The following is a 15,281-nucleotide window of genomic DNA, read 5'->3' as shown; positions in this document are numbered from 1 at the left end:
TTAGGAATATCAATCTTAACTGATTCATGCACAAGCCTTTAATTTTAAGTAATTACATATCTTGATTTAACAGTATCAAATGTATCTTTATCTTTTCTGGCACTGTGCCACCTGAAATTGTTGGTGTTGCAACATTTTGATATTTTGCTTTAGTTACACATATAGCCAAACAAAGTTGAATTACATTAAATGAACAAGTGTGTGAGATATTAGATCAAAATGAGTTCTGTTGGGTTCCAGTCTTTCTGTAAGACACAGCTTACACAGACAAGAGAGCAAAAAAGAAGACTATATTGATATATGTGTCAAACTGAGTATATATGAGATTCTTAACAATTGAAGATGCATCTAGTTACGATATACACTGAATTTACTCTTTAACCTTTAAAGATGCTGGCTATACCCTTCTACATCTCAGCCTGTGAAGAGAGGAGAGCAGGGTGTTGAAGGTAATCTTCAAACCCTTTCATTAACACTGACTCACACATGCACAGCGTGCAGTCTAGACACACACCCACTGGAAAAGAGCATGCACAGACACACACTGGGCATAACAACAATGGGCCACACATAAAACACATAAGTTAATAGGACAGCTGGAGGGTAAATTGAGGACAACTGTGTCATTTTGTGTAACTGGACTCTTAATATCTGTCTAATATCAGATCAAAACTGATTCCAGAGCTGATTTAATTGCTTGCTATCCTTCCATGATATCATGTGCTAGAAATTTAGGCTGGTTTGTGTTGATGTTGAATTTCTGCTTGGTGTAGTGAAACACTATGTGCGGTATTAGCTTTGGCCCCTGATCTTCCCTCCTCTGCTCTGGAACTCTCCATCACCTAAGTGCTGCAGACCAGAGGCCCCCGCTGCTGCTGAGTCCCGGCTTTGTGACAGTGTTTAAGTAGAAGCAAAGTTGAGGTCAAAGGTGACTGAGGGACGGTGAGCGGAGGGGCCTCCCATTCCCGCCACTGGACCGAGAGCCTCCATCCATCACCGTGTCACTGTGGGCCTGTAGCACACCTGCACCAAAAGCACATGGAAGTAAGGTCAGTGAAGATATGTAGTCGGCAGGAGCTCCTGAGGCGAGCCTCAATGCATCATCAGAGCAGAGCAGATTACTTTATGTCAAGAATGAATATTTCATAAAGCCCCTAAAACAATCCACATGTAGACGTTAAGTTCATAGTTCATTCACGAATACAGGTGATTTTCTCTCCTTGGGTGTACCTCTATTTTACATTATCCCCAAGTGATTTTTCATTTCAGGGTTTAGCTGCAGCTTCTTTATGAAGTCGTGAACCCATTTCCTCCTGGAACCTTAGATGAGTATCTGAACAAATTGATCACAGGCTTTGCATTTACACCTGGTATTTACACCTTCTAGTTGTACGGAACTGGTTGACTTGTCAAGAGAAGTAACGTGAAGCTGGATACACTTGAGGGACCAATATGGGTTGCAATGTATCCAAAGACTATTTTTCGATTACCTGACTAGGCTGAGGGTAATCAGAGCCAGAGCAGGGGTTTAGTCAGGCCAGTGCTAGCTTGGCTAGATGGTTACACTTCTTTTCTTTTGGGCAAGGAGTTTTTAACATCCATATGTCCGCTGTTAAAACATCTATATGCAATAATAATTTTTGGCCGCTTGGGGGCAGCAGAACAAGTTGTAAACACAACACTGACATATAATTACCTATAAAAAGTTATTTTATCAGAAACAGTTGCCTATTTACACATCCAGCAATTACAGAGCATACACTAGCATGCATTTAGTCGTGTTTCTGTCCACCTGATCAATGTAAGTCCAATATTCACTCTTCTTTTAGCTCTGTTTTGGTCTCCAATAACTCCTACAGATCTGGCTCTTTAGGTGCTAAATGCTCCACTGTTCACCTGCTAGTTGCTAACTTGGTCTGTCTGCTCTACATTACCTACTGCTACAGTGGGCTTTCAGAGATTTATGAGATTTGGGAACATCATCACTAAAAAGAAGTTAGACAAGGTAAGAGGCTTGAGCAGTCAGATAATCAGTTCATCCAGATTATCTAAAGCCTTCTAAAAATCAACATTTAGGTCAGTGTTGAAGTGTTAAGTTGAATTATAAACTGTGATGGACGTTAACAACAGATATTTTCCACAATAATTTGAGTGTAAACCTTTGTGCCTGCTTGAGGGTCTTGTCTTGTTGGATGTAGGGATCTCATTGTATTCTCAGATCTCTGTACTTCGTTGAGTATAATAGAATCAACAACTGTTGTAACCAATGGCTGAAGCTACAAAATAAAACTCATGTTTTAAGGTTAATTTGTTTATTACATCACTTTGTTGGAAAGAAGTCCATTTCTTGTCAGCTGTGGGCGATCATGAGTGTAAACTGATTGGCAGACTCAGTCTACCTCAGCATTTTACAGCTGAGTTTCAGTGGACTGATCCTCATTGCTTGCTAAGTGGAGGCAAAGGGAACAAATAGGTGTGGAAACACATTTCAGAGGGTGTGACATCCTCAGTGGATCCTGAGCATAACCGTGCTGCTCAATGCACAAAAGAGCCAATTTCCAAATTAGGAGCCAATAAAATAACAGTAAAACAGTTTACAGCCATCAGCGGCTATACAAACAACATTATTCTTTATTTTCCAGCAGTTCAGTTCTTGGATCTCATCGTCACTCTTCAGAGTTATTGCCTGAAAAGAAGGAGGCCATTCATCAGAAAATGAATGGCAACCAAGCAGCTTGATAGATTGATGAGGCTGTCTGTTTCCAGGATATCTGATTGAATTTCAATGTCAGCGACTGGGGACTATAGTGTGTCTCATAGTTGCCAGACCCTCAGCAGTGATAGACTGATTTCACACATTTAATGGTTTTATGTAACAGTGTGGCCGTGGTATTTATTGTGAATCATTGGTTAAGCTCTACATACACCTGACACTTTGTCTTCTTCCCCTGGATGCTCTGTTGATGAAGCTTGAGTTTCTTTAGGTGGTGCTCTTTCCTCTGACTGTTAACCCATATTTTTCTTCTGTTATGTTGTATGTTTTCAGTGGCTTCCCTATCCCATTTTGCCACATTGTTTGACAAACTTTTTCCATCTTAACATCTCAAAACCTACTGCTCTTTAGCCTGCCCAAAACACTGGGCCATCCCCCTACTCTCACCATCAGTGGAGAGAAGGTAGAGGTGGTGGAGATTTCAGGTACCATGGCACACTGGGCAATAAACTCAGCTTCAATCAGCACATCATGGACATTTACAAGTGTTGCCAACTGCGTCTTCTTCTCTCGTGCTGTAGCGTTATTGAGCCAATTCTTCTATATGGTGCCATCTGTTTTTTTTCCATATGTTTAGTTATCAATAAGAATAAACTCATTTAGCAAGCACACTCATTGATATTCACATCCTCAACTTATCTGCTTGCTTCACCTCATTCCTGATCCTCAAAGCACTCACAATCACACATGACACAGACCACCCACTCCACCAGTACTTTAACCCACTTCCTTCTGTACCTATGTACAGAACGCTCCATTTTAAGCAAGAGCTTTGTTCCTGTAGCCATACAAGCTTTAAATAAGTAAACTCCTCTTAAGTTACAAGAAATCCAGTCTGTAGTTTATAGTGTCAATCCATGTCTTTGTCTCTGTTGTGTAATCCTATAATCCTGTATTTTGTAGAGCTCCGTATAAATCTGTATGTCTTACTTGTTTGTGTTTGGATGTAGAATTCCTCTTTGAGGACAAATAACCTAACGATCTTTAAGCTCTATCTTGGTTTATTTTATCCAGAATTTTATACTGTAGAAGCACTGCTATTATCTATCTATCTATCTATCTATCTATCTATCTATCTATCTATCTATCTATCTATCTATCTATCTATCTATCTATCTATCTATCTATCTATCTATCTATCTATCTATCTATCTATCTATCTATCTATCTGTCTGTCTGTCTGTCTGTCTGTCTGTCTGTCTGTCTGTCTGTCTGTCTGTCTGTCTGTCTGTCTGTCTGTCTGTCTGTCTAGCTACACATTACAGTCAGTTAATTCAAAAGCAGAGTATCCACATACATTCACTCTAAGCCACTTATGGCTTGTACAATCTTAATACTGTCTGCTAATAGAATATAATTAAATATTTTTATACATTTCATTTAATTCTTATTGAAAGTGAAAAGAAAATATTATAGTTAGTAAAGTAAGAAAAAAATATAATTGTATTGTTAGTAAAGCATCAAAAATGATGAAATCCTATAAAATGCTTTAAGGAACTGGATGTTAACTGAATGACAAACAACAATCACTAACAGACAGCAACAAAAGGCAAATTTAATTATATAAAATTCTTGATGATTTGTATGTTCGTTATGTCCCACCAGCTGACACGTTGTCAATCAGAGCCCTGCAGAGCGGTATTGTATTGAGTGTTTCTGTCAAACTGCATCATAGGCACAGTGGGAGGACTGTAAGAAGAGTGAATGTGTCAGTGTGAATTACAGCTGGACTGGCTTTTGACAATACTGGAGATGGATTTCCACTATAAATAAATGTAATTAAAACTAATTCTGGCCCATTGTTTCCTATGTGCAGTGATTAAATTTAGCACCTTTTGTTAGAGTCATTACATGATTTGATTTTTTTATATAAAAAAAAAAAAATCAAAACACGATTAGTAACACTTATTTCTTAGTGTTTGGAGCAAGGGTTTCCTTACTTGAAGCCCGGTCTGTGATGAGAGGCTCATGGACCACAGGCATTTGCTTCAATTGCAAAAAGTAGTTACAGCCTGAGACCAGATCTATAAAAACCCAGAGAAAAACACAGCAGTTGGAAAATTATGTCAACGGTGAATTTATTTCAGCAGAGGAAGTGTGGTCGCTTTAATGGAAGAAAATGAACCAGAACAGAGGGTTTTTTTTATACTGCTCAAAGTGGATCCTTTAATTTTTACGATGGAACCACATTCTCTAGTAATTAGTCTGTAATTACTATAACAATTTTCAATTCAGACAGTTTTGAATATATAAGACCATTATCTTCACATTAGAATAAACACTGTAATCGATCAATGTGTTTAAAACATTGACTTCCTGACTCTGTTATTGCACTTAATAGCAGCTCCAAATTCCAAAACATTCTCCCAGTGTGATGGTAATGTTTTAAAGCTCAACAGTGACCTGAGAATATTTTTAATTTGGATGGCACCGTTAAATAATAAGGGACTATACCTTTTATTGAATTTCCTATTGCTCTTCAGGTCTGTAGGTCTAGATGAGGCCACACTTAATTGATTCTACTCTTACCTTATAGAGAGAACTCAGACTGTTGTTGCTGATAGTGCTCAGTCAAGCCATCTTACCATCAGAAATGGGTTGATCCATTGCTGTTTATAATATGAAACAAATCTCCCTAATCAATACTTTTTGCAGACGATACTGTGTTTTATACTCCAGGCTTCACCCCAGCCCAGGCCCTGACTCGTCTTCAGTCTGCCTTTGATTGTCAATTATCACTCCTTATTCACAGTTTGAATAGCAGTATACACCACGTACATGGTATTCTTCACCTTCACCAGTGACTATTTACTACTTTAATTGGCACCCATATTACTCTTGCAGATGCATACAGATACTCAGGAAATTGGCTTTACAGCAGACTATTATTCAAGATTCATATTCAACATTTCAATCAGAAATTAAAAATCCAACTAGACAGCTTGTGCAGAATCAAAGGATGCCACCTTCATGTCTGTTCTCAACTGTGGAGACTTTCTGTACTGTCATGCTGCCACATCAACACTTCAGCAGTATAGTGCATTATGATCATTAATGACACATATCATACTCATCTACCTACCTCACATCTCTTCTCTCATTTAAATCTAGTACCTACAGTACAGTTCACCATCCGGTACCTATTTAACCTTAGATAGCCCTCAGGTATGCATTCATGGTGGCAGTGCTGGTTTCAGGTATTATGCACCTTTTAAATGGCATGAAAATATGAAACTTCCCCTAAAACTCGAGTCTTACATTCCTCTTGGAGATTTTAAAGCTTTATTATGTGATGTTTTTCTAATGATTAATAGTGTGGTTGTGTTGTTTCTGTCTGCTGAGTGTGTTCTTGTCTTATAAATATTTCTCGTCCTCAGATGTTTCTTAGTAAAAGAGATCGCAACTTCAATGAGACTACCTGATCAAATAAAGATTAAATAAATTAAAAAATCAAATATAACTCTAGGAATGAATATCAGTGCAATCCTAATACAAGCCTCACAGAGCTGTAGACTATTATCATTTATTCAAGACAAAGCAATTACACATGTTACAATTGTATAAGAAAAGCTTTCAAATAGGCATAATTTCAACTTGACATATCAAGCCTATTTTGTCACCCTAGAGTCTGTCATGAGTCATGTTTTCAAATCATGCATATTCAGCTGTAGAAGTAAATTAATAGTTGATGATAGTTCTTATAATTTGCTGGGTTTCATGGTTAAAAAGCCCCATTTCTTCATGTAAATGGTCTAAAATGTTGTGGAATTTATACAATGACAGTACAATGAAATGTAATTGTGTGTACTTATCTCGCCTGATTACAACTCTTCACAAGTTTATATACTACTAAATTGTTTTACCAATAATGTTGTGTTAGCAAATGTTATTGGTAAAAAAATAACCAAGCGTTTTTCAAATGAATGAAGACATTTATGTATCACACTAAAGTCAAGGGAGAAGGTTGGGGTGGATGGCAGGCATACAAACCGCAGGACTCTGAAGTTCACATCCTGGATCCCATGTGTGGTTAGGTTAGGCAACAACAGCTCTTTGGTTAAAGTAAGTTAAATGTTTTGTGGTTGTCCTCATTCCTAAACAACCTAATGTGCCCAAACTCTTCCGGCCTTTGTAAGTAGTGTAACCTTAATCACTGTACACATTACATTTTTTGGTTACTTCAATTAAGAGTTTACAATGTTAATTTACATTATTGGCTAAATTGGCCTATATTTTTTTTAATTCAACAATGATATTTTTTACTTTAGTGGAATTAAGTGCATTATTTTGTAAGACTGTTGCATCATAAATTATAACATGTATTATCTTATTCATATATTTAACATTTAAATGTGTTAATAATGTTCTTTTGCCTAAGTAATAAGTCATTTTAACTCCTTCCTGCTGTTGTTTACAGGAGATACTTGATGCTCAGATAGAGTGAAAGATCTGCTGTGAATCCCAGTGAGTGAAGGGTTGAAGAAGTCTTCCATAAAGAGACTGTAGTCCACTTATTACCCACAGCCCAGTGTGACAGGAGAATGCTCCCACAAAAAAACCAACTGATTCATTGTTGGTTTAGCTGTGGAGATTTGTTGACAATCAGAAAAACAGAAAATCACCGCCCACATCCTTTAACAAGCATGATCTGATCAGCATTTTGCTAATAATGGTTGTAATTGAACATATATGTGGGATATGAGGTTGACAAGATCCTACAGTTTTGTGCATAAGTCTTCAAAAGCCTCCCATAATTCCAGTGTTACAGTCTGTGTAGCATGAAGATGGCCTGTGGATGAGTAGACCTACTGTATCCAGCCAGCTACCGTGACACACCTGAAAATAAACAGAGTTTAAGAGTAAGCCAGAGAGTATAAATGTGTCTGAATGTGTGCCTGTGTGAGAGAGAGAGACACACACTGAATGAAAACAGCAATAAAAGAGGTAAAGAGGAGGAATCAGCAAAAGTATTTCTGCTTTTACTCACACTATAAATCTCTTTCAATCAGACATATGGCTCTCGTATGTGCTCTGGGTGACTCTTTGCAATCTAATGACTATTTGCTTGGAAGAAAGACTGCGGTGCTCAGCCCTGAGAGTGCTTGGATACAGTTTGGACATTACGTAAACACCAAGGGAAGCCTAATGCTTGGAAAGTTAGAAGGTGAAATCCTCAACATCTGCAGATGCATCCTGAGCTGCAGCATTCGAGGCTGACGAGGCAGCAGAAGGTAAAGGGATTAGTGCTTCATCCTTCTTCCCTCCGTGCTGTTTTTCGGTGAGGGGGGGGGGCAGTGCAAGGTGAAGGAGGATGCCTCAAGATTTATTCACACACTCCCCGACATTTCAGCCTCTGTGAGCCAGGGAAGAAATGAAAGGTAAAAAGGTACAGATATAAGTGCTTCACTGAACTTTAAGTCATTATGGTTAAAAGGCAGCTTTACAGTCTGAGCAGATGAGAGGAAAAAGTAAGTCACTGCCGAATGGAAAATCCTCCCTGACCTCGTCACCCTTGGACATATTTTGGAATTTAACATGTGTCAGCTTCTACAGAACAACCCAGACTGATTCTCTCCCCCCGTGTCCTCCTTTGCCGAGGCGGTTATGACCTCATGTAAGAGCCTGAACCACAGCAGATGACAGCAGGGGAGGTTGACACATGTCGCTCAAGCTCAAAGTGTGATTTGTTTTTTCTACCAGACGAGATTCTTTAAACAGGAGAGATGAATCACTGAGATGATTTTTGGATGTTTGCCTGATCATTTCTCATTTTCCTTATCAACCAGATGTTTGATGCTATTGTGCTTGCATAAAACTGCTCACTTTGTTTCATTCTTATTTACTAGAGCTAGAAAATGTACATTTGGCCAAAGGGGAAATGGGCCTTTTTTTTTAAAAGGTTCAGTTCACCCAAAACAATAACATACAGCATTTTTGACCTGTGATAGTGTCTGTCCAGCTGTCATGAAGATTTTTCTAATAAAACCAGCCACATTGAGGTCTATGGATAATGTAGATTGATAACAGCCATTTAATTTCACTTCATTCATTTGGCCTTGTTTGATGCACTAAGGTTAATGTTTTAGCAATAATCAAAGAAACTGTGATTTCAATGCTGAGATCTTAAACCAGGGGTGTCAAACGTGTTTTAGTTCAAGGGCCACATACAGCCCAGTTTGATCTCAAGTGGGCTGGATTAGTAAAACCATTCTATATTATTATATATTATATCCTTACTATAATAAACCATCTATTTACTGTGAAAAATGAGCAGTCCAGGTCTTTTTTTCAGATCATTTTGCACAAAAGCTGCTTGACAACATTCAGAGAGCAGAGAGAATATTTTTTAGCTCATCTTTGGAGAAAAAACAGCTACTATCACAAAATATCATGTCCTGTTTTACCTAAGACATGAAAATATAACATAATAATGATTGAAATGTATTTTATTGAAACTGAAATTACTAAAACTGTATGGAAACATAACAATCTTGTTAAAACTATTAACTATTAATTTAGACAAAAATGTGTAGCAGCTAGACAAAAGTATAACATTTTAAAATCTATCTTTGTGTATTTTGGGACACTTTAGGAAAAGTCATCAAATTGCATGGTAAAAAACATTTTGGGCTGTTTTTACAGCTGTCACACTATGCAAAGTTATCCAACAGGCCAGATTGGACCCTTTGGCAGGCCAGTTCTGGCCCTCGGGCCGTGTGTTTGACACCCTTGTCTTAAACATTGCTAAAAATGGGCCCAAAGTAGCAAGAAAAACAACCAGTAAGTATCAAAACTGAATCAGAATGTGATATATAAACTGTAATGGATGTTTACAGCAGACAGCTTGGGTAATAATTTCATCATCCTCCCTCGTGTTCCCTTCCAAATAAGTTGAACTAACCTGAGAGGATGTTTACAGCCTGTTGGAGTGTCTGAGTGTTTCTGCTTGTTGCCCTGAGCTATTTTTATCAAGAGCTCAGCCAATAACTGAGTAAATGTGATCATATCTGATAGAATCCAAAGCCTGAGCATCAGAATTAAAATCACTCTATTAGTTGACTCAAAGCTGCAACAATCTCATCATTCTTCTGACCATTTTTTTGTTGGAATTTGTCTTTGGTCACATGCTGATATCTCACAAGCTCAGAAGCACATAGACCTGATATCATTTGCTTGACACTGCTAGTGGTATTGGGGGATGGTTCTTTTGTATGACCTGACCCATTTTAAGGTGTACTTCACTGAAAATCAATCATCTCAGTGTCAGGTACTCAACATATCAGCGTGCTATCTTGTCTTCAAAGCTCCAAAGCTCTGCTGGATGGAGTGAATTTCTTGAGAAAGCAAAGAATGTTTTTAACATCTTTTCCATGGACATTTTAACAATTCCTATTGGTTTTCTCTCTGCATTTTAACAAACCCTATTTTCAAACAAGAATTTCAATAGTGCATATTTGATCATTCATGCAAACCACGGCTAACTTTCAGTCACAAGTTATGTTTGCGTATTCTGTCATTCTACTCTCTAAGATCTGTGCTGAGCTCCTCTGTCCTCCTCTACCTCTCCATCTGTATGTATCTTACTAACTTGGCATCTTCCCTGTAGTTTTGTGCTTTCTGGTCTCACACATGTGGACCTTTGGCTGTGGGCTGACTGCTGTCAGGGTTGGGTTCCCATTAAACGGGTGTTTTTTTCTTGCTGCTGATGCTAAATGCTTGCTCATGGGGGGGTCTCTGTAAACTAAACGGTACAGTCTGAACCTGCTCTATATGAAAAGTGCCCTGAGATAATAATCTGTTGTTAAGAACATTAAGAGGATGTTATATGATTTTTCTGTTTTTTATGATAGTGGATGTTAAAAATGGTCCAAAACTTGACATTAACATATGTAATGCTTCCTGTAAGTCAAAAGTCAGGGCTTCAATCTGGTTGGGTTGCTAAGGTTGTTGCTAAGGTTTTTCCATACGATGTTTGTATTGTCCACTCTCATATTTTGGACCAAATTCTGTCCTGAACGTGTAAGGAAGGATTTAAGAATTGGACATTTTGAGTAAAGAAGGAGAAAACATAGTGAAATCCTGCTATTAGAATTTGTTTCATGGTTTGTGGACATGACCTCCCAAGTGGCTGGAAGTCGGCTCATCAGGAGGGAGGCCTTGAAGAGACAGGAGCTAAAACACCTGTTTTAAAGAGAGGCTGAACTGAGGGGCTGCATAAAGGGCCAGTATAAGATAAATCATTTTTTTTTTAACTCTAAATCATTCAAAGATATTCCAGGGGAGCCCCAGATTAAAAATATAGAGCTGGAAATGTACATCATAGTACAAAGTTGTGACAGGAAACAAACTGTGGTCTCCTGGCATCCATCACCACCACACACCTCATTATGCCTCACTACATGTAAAAGGACACACTACTTCCTGTACAGGCACTGGACATAAATCATAAAGCACAAGTGTCCAATACAAAGCAAACTCTTGGAGACACTGGGCTAATTTGAACATGTCTGTCATCAGGACTGTGAATCTAAGATAACTACAGCTGCTGTTTTTACCTCCAGACTTGGGGATTTTCTCAGTCATGTCAACACTGTCACAGTTTTCCCCTTTCTCCTTAACCAGTAATATTACTTTAGCCCCAAGAGGAGCTACAAAAACTCCAATCTGCAAATGAAATCATTCTTTAAAATTTCAAAATCTACCATGCCGTCATCCACAATGTTCCATTAAAATGTCTAAAAGAGAATAACCAGGACTTTACACACAAACAGACAATGCCTTTTCATTGAATAATTGTCTGAAGGTATCCGCCAATCGTAAATCTCATTTCCTGCACTGCCTCTTGCCCCGGCTAGAAATCGCTGAAGTTTCCATGCTCTGTGATGTAGCGGGCCAGACCCTCTCCACCAGAAAACACACTCGCACACATACACACAGAGGGAACAGGACTAACATCTGTTCTTCTGTTCTTCAGATGCACCTAAACAAACAACACACTGTCAGAAACACACAGGACCAAACACAAGCACTCACATCCCAACATAAGCAAATATCCACTGCATTAATATGTCATAATAACAGTAGGTGTTTATTTTCAATAAAGAACAAAGCTAATGTATGCATGCTTTAATCTCATGGGTGTTTTAAAGCCCTGTATATGTATGTATGTATGTGTATGTGTATGTGTATGTGTATGTGTATGTGTATGTGTATGTGTATGTGTATGTGTATGTATATTTATATGTATATGTATGTAATTAACGGCCCCTTCCAAAGTATTTTGGTGGTTTTTGATCACAGAAAGATTAAACATACTTAAGTGAGACTTGATGAGTATGTGCTGCTTTCCATTCACTTTATGGCTTTTCCAGACCATTTATTTTTCCCTTAGTTAGGTTTACATTCAGTTACCAACAATTTTCCTAATTAAACAACCAACACAAGTTGTACTAATATCATGTTCTTTCATTTAAGTAACCGTGGTGCTGGGGAACTCTGGAATGTATATTTACACAGAGGAAGGTTGTGGAGTTCGTCCTCTGTAGTTAAGAGAGCGTTGTACAGTACTGAATTAAGACAGACTTGACAAAACCTGAACCCAACTTTTAAATATCTAAACCTGGGCACTGGACTGAATCAAGCTTCTGCTACAACAAGGAGGGATTGTGTAGTCTGCAGTTAATAAGAGTTAATTAAGAGTACAGACTAGACCTGCTGTATGTGTAAAGTGCCTTGAGATTACTTTTGTTGATTTGGTGCTATATAAATAAAGATTGATTGATTGATAATGTTTATTTTGCTTACATTTTGTATTGTTAATATGTACTTTTAACATACATGAATGTGTATATTGATCCAAGTGTCATTTACATGAGTGACATCATCTGAGTCAGGATGAGTAACGGTTCATTGGAGTCAAGATCCTATCTACTGGTGATGTCATTTTCTCCTCTGTCCTCCTGTTGATACCAGTTAGCTCATTTTATCAGACTTTATCATCATCTATATTATATATTGATTATCTCAATTTAAACTACAATTGATCACATATTTCAGTAACAGTTACTGTTAACTGTTACATTTGGTAGAAACTTTGATCATGTGCAACAAATGATATGTTTTTTTTTTTTTGTTTCTTTTGAAGATGAGGGACATTTTTCAGAGGATGTTGCTGTGATTTAGAGCATTTTGGAATGTTTTTATTATTTTCTAATAATGGATCTAAATGTGATGAAATGTAAAAAAAAAAAAAAAGAAAAAAAAAAAAGTTAATATGTATTTGGTGGAGATTTGGATGTACAGTAAAAACATTCTTAACATTATCTATGATGGTATAATAAAAATAAAATAAATCATTGGATAATAAATCATTTGAAAAACACTATTAAAAAATCAGTTCTGAGCCAAACCCCACCCACCCCTAAATGTTAGTAAGTATGTCTTATAAGCCATCGAGTCTGCTGTAATAAATGTTAATATGGTGTTAATAAACTCTCCATATTTTCCATAAGTCTTTTCAGAAATGGCCCATGATGAGATGAATAAAAGCTAAATTAAAAAAAACAATGATCTTCTATGAATAGCCTCTAACTGATCTACAAAGTTTTATTCAATGATTTAGAGGTTGGGAGGATTGTGCAACACTGGGACATGTGTGATCTCTGACTGCATTCATGTCACAGCTCTAATAAACAGAAAGGATGCTTTACTGTGGCAGCATATGATCAGTAAATGTCGATCAGTAGCCCGGGGGAAGCTCCTGGCAGCTATTCGCATCCTCGTGTTTCTGCAGTCGTGTCTGCTCAGTAACAGGTTTCTAGGTCAGTCCCTCAATCCAAAGCGAGCCTTTTTCACCGTTTTGTATTCTGCTGGCCTGCAGCCTCACTTCAGAGAATAAACAGCCTCCCCCTGCCTGCTGTGCTGCAGCTGTGCTCAGACTCTACAGATGCCTCATGTCGGCTGGCTGGTGGGCAGGATAAGAAAAAAGGAAACGGTCTGCCTGCCATCATAAAGCAGCCGCTAACACGCAGCGTCACCTGAGACAGAGGAGCAGCAGGTCAGACTGGAGCCCTGGAACTGGCTGCCAGGTGTTGGGGAGCCCAGCTCGCTGTCATTAAACATACACACTAATTACAGGAATGAGAAAAGGGTTCAGACACATTAAACGAACACATATGTGTGCCAACAGGCATGTAAAAGGATGCTGACACATACATTATCACATGTGGACAAGGGTGAGACATTCTGAGGCTGTTACTCCCCATGGTTGTAGTTCTAGAAGGATTTTAGTGCTTTTCAGGATAATTCCATTAAACGTAAACATGCTCTGTTATTTTAAATAATGATGACTGATGGAATGATAACCGTTTCTAAGGTCAGATCTGCCATCATAACTCAGAAAAGATGATATGGAGGAATATGTAAAATACAAAAAAATGTGTAAAATAAATTTTACTTTTATTTTGTGAACTTTTCTCTGACTTCTAACAGTGGTAAAATTCATCCATGGGGCTGATAATAAACCATTAAAAATTGCATTGGAAATCACTGACTTGACTCTATTGAATGGATTAGCAATACGTTTGGCTAATGTTATGTCTCAGATGAATTGTAGCCTACTAACTTCTCATCTTGCACCATAGCATCAACATGTAAAGTTCTCCAGTATTTTGGACAAAACGTGACGGCATTCCAATCAGCCTTTGTTTAGTGCTCATTCACAAATGTTAGCATGCGGCTAAATATCAGCATGTTAGCATTAGCTGCTTTGCATTCACCCGTTTTTATGGGCATAAAAAACTGTGAAAATGCCAAAAATGTAAAAATATTCAACATATCACATAAAAAGTTTGAATGCTTGGCTGAGATGGAAAAAGTGGCATACTGGAACAGAAAAATGCAGCAAAGTCCAATAAATCATGACTTATATGAAGCATGGGACTTAAACATCAGTGTGTGGAGCGATGATGATTCTTTTGATACATTTCTAGAATCTCTGTGCTACATTGGGATGTAAACCTAACTAATATCACTGTAAGCATTTTATTGTATTCTTTAATAAATTTGATTTATATGATTCATTTAATCAGGGAAAATGCTCACTGATCAACAAACAAAGTCAGGGGTTTAAGGCTCGTTTTCATTGGTTGACCCTGCCAGATGTTAATAAAAAAGCACCATAAAAATGGAATGAAACAATAAATCTAAAAGGATGCAGTATGCATACGATTTTATTGTATTCTTTAACCAGTAAATCACTGTCATCTTCAAGTAAAACAAACAATAATTACAAGAAAGTAAAGGTGATAAAAAGATGGCTGATCAGGCTACAAGGTGGCAGCAGAGAAAAAAAAAAACATGTTAGCATGTTGATGTTAGCATTTAGCTCAAAGCATGGGTCTGACATGGGTATTTAGAAAATAGTTCCACCATGGTGAAATACTGTTTTAGAAGTTTAAAAAAGCTTGCTAAACTCAATGATGCAAAATAGAATGTACCAATAGCTTCT

Source organism: Scomber scombrus, chromosome 24, assembly GCF_963691925.1.
Source record: "Scomber scombrus chromosome 24, fScoSco1.1, whole genome shotgun sequence".
In the NCBI taxonomy this organism is placed as follows: domain Eukaryota; kingdom Metazoa; phylum Chordata; class Actinopteri; order Scombriformes; family Scombridae; genus Scomber; species Scomber scombrus.
Note: the sequence above shows the minus strand (reverse complement) of the source record.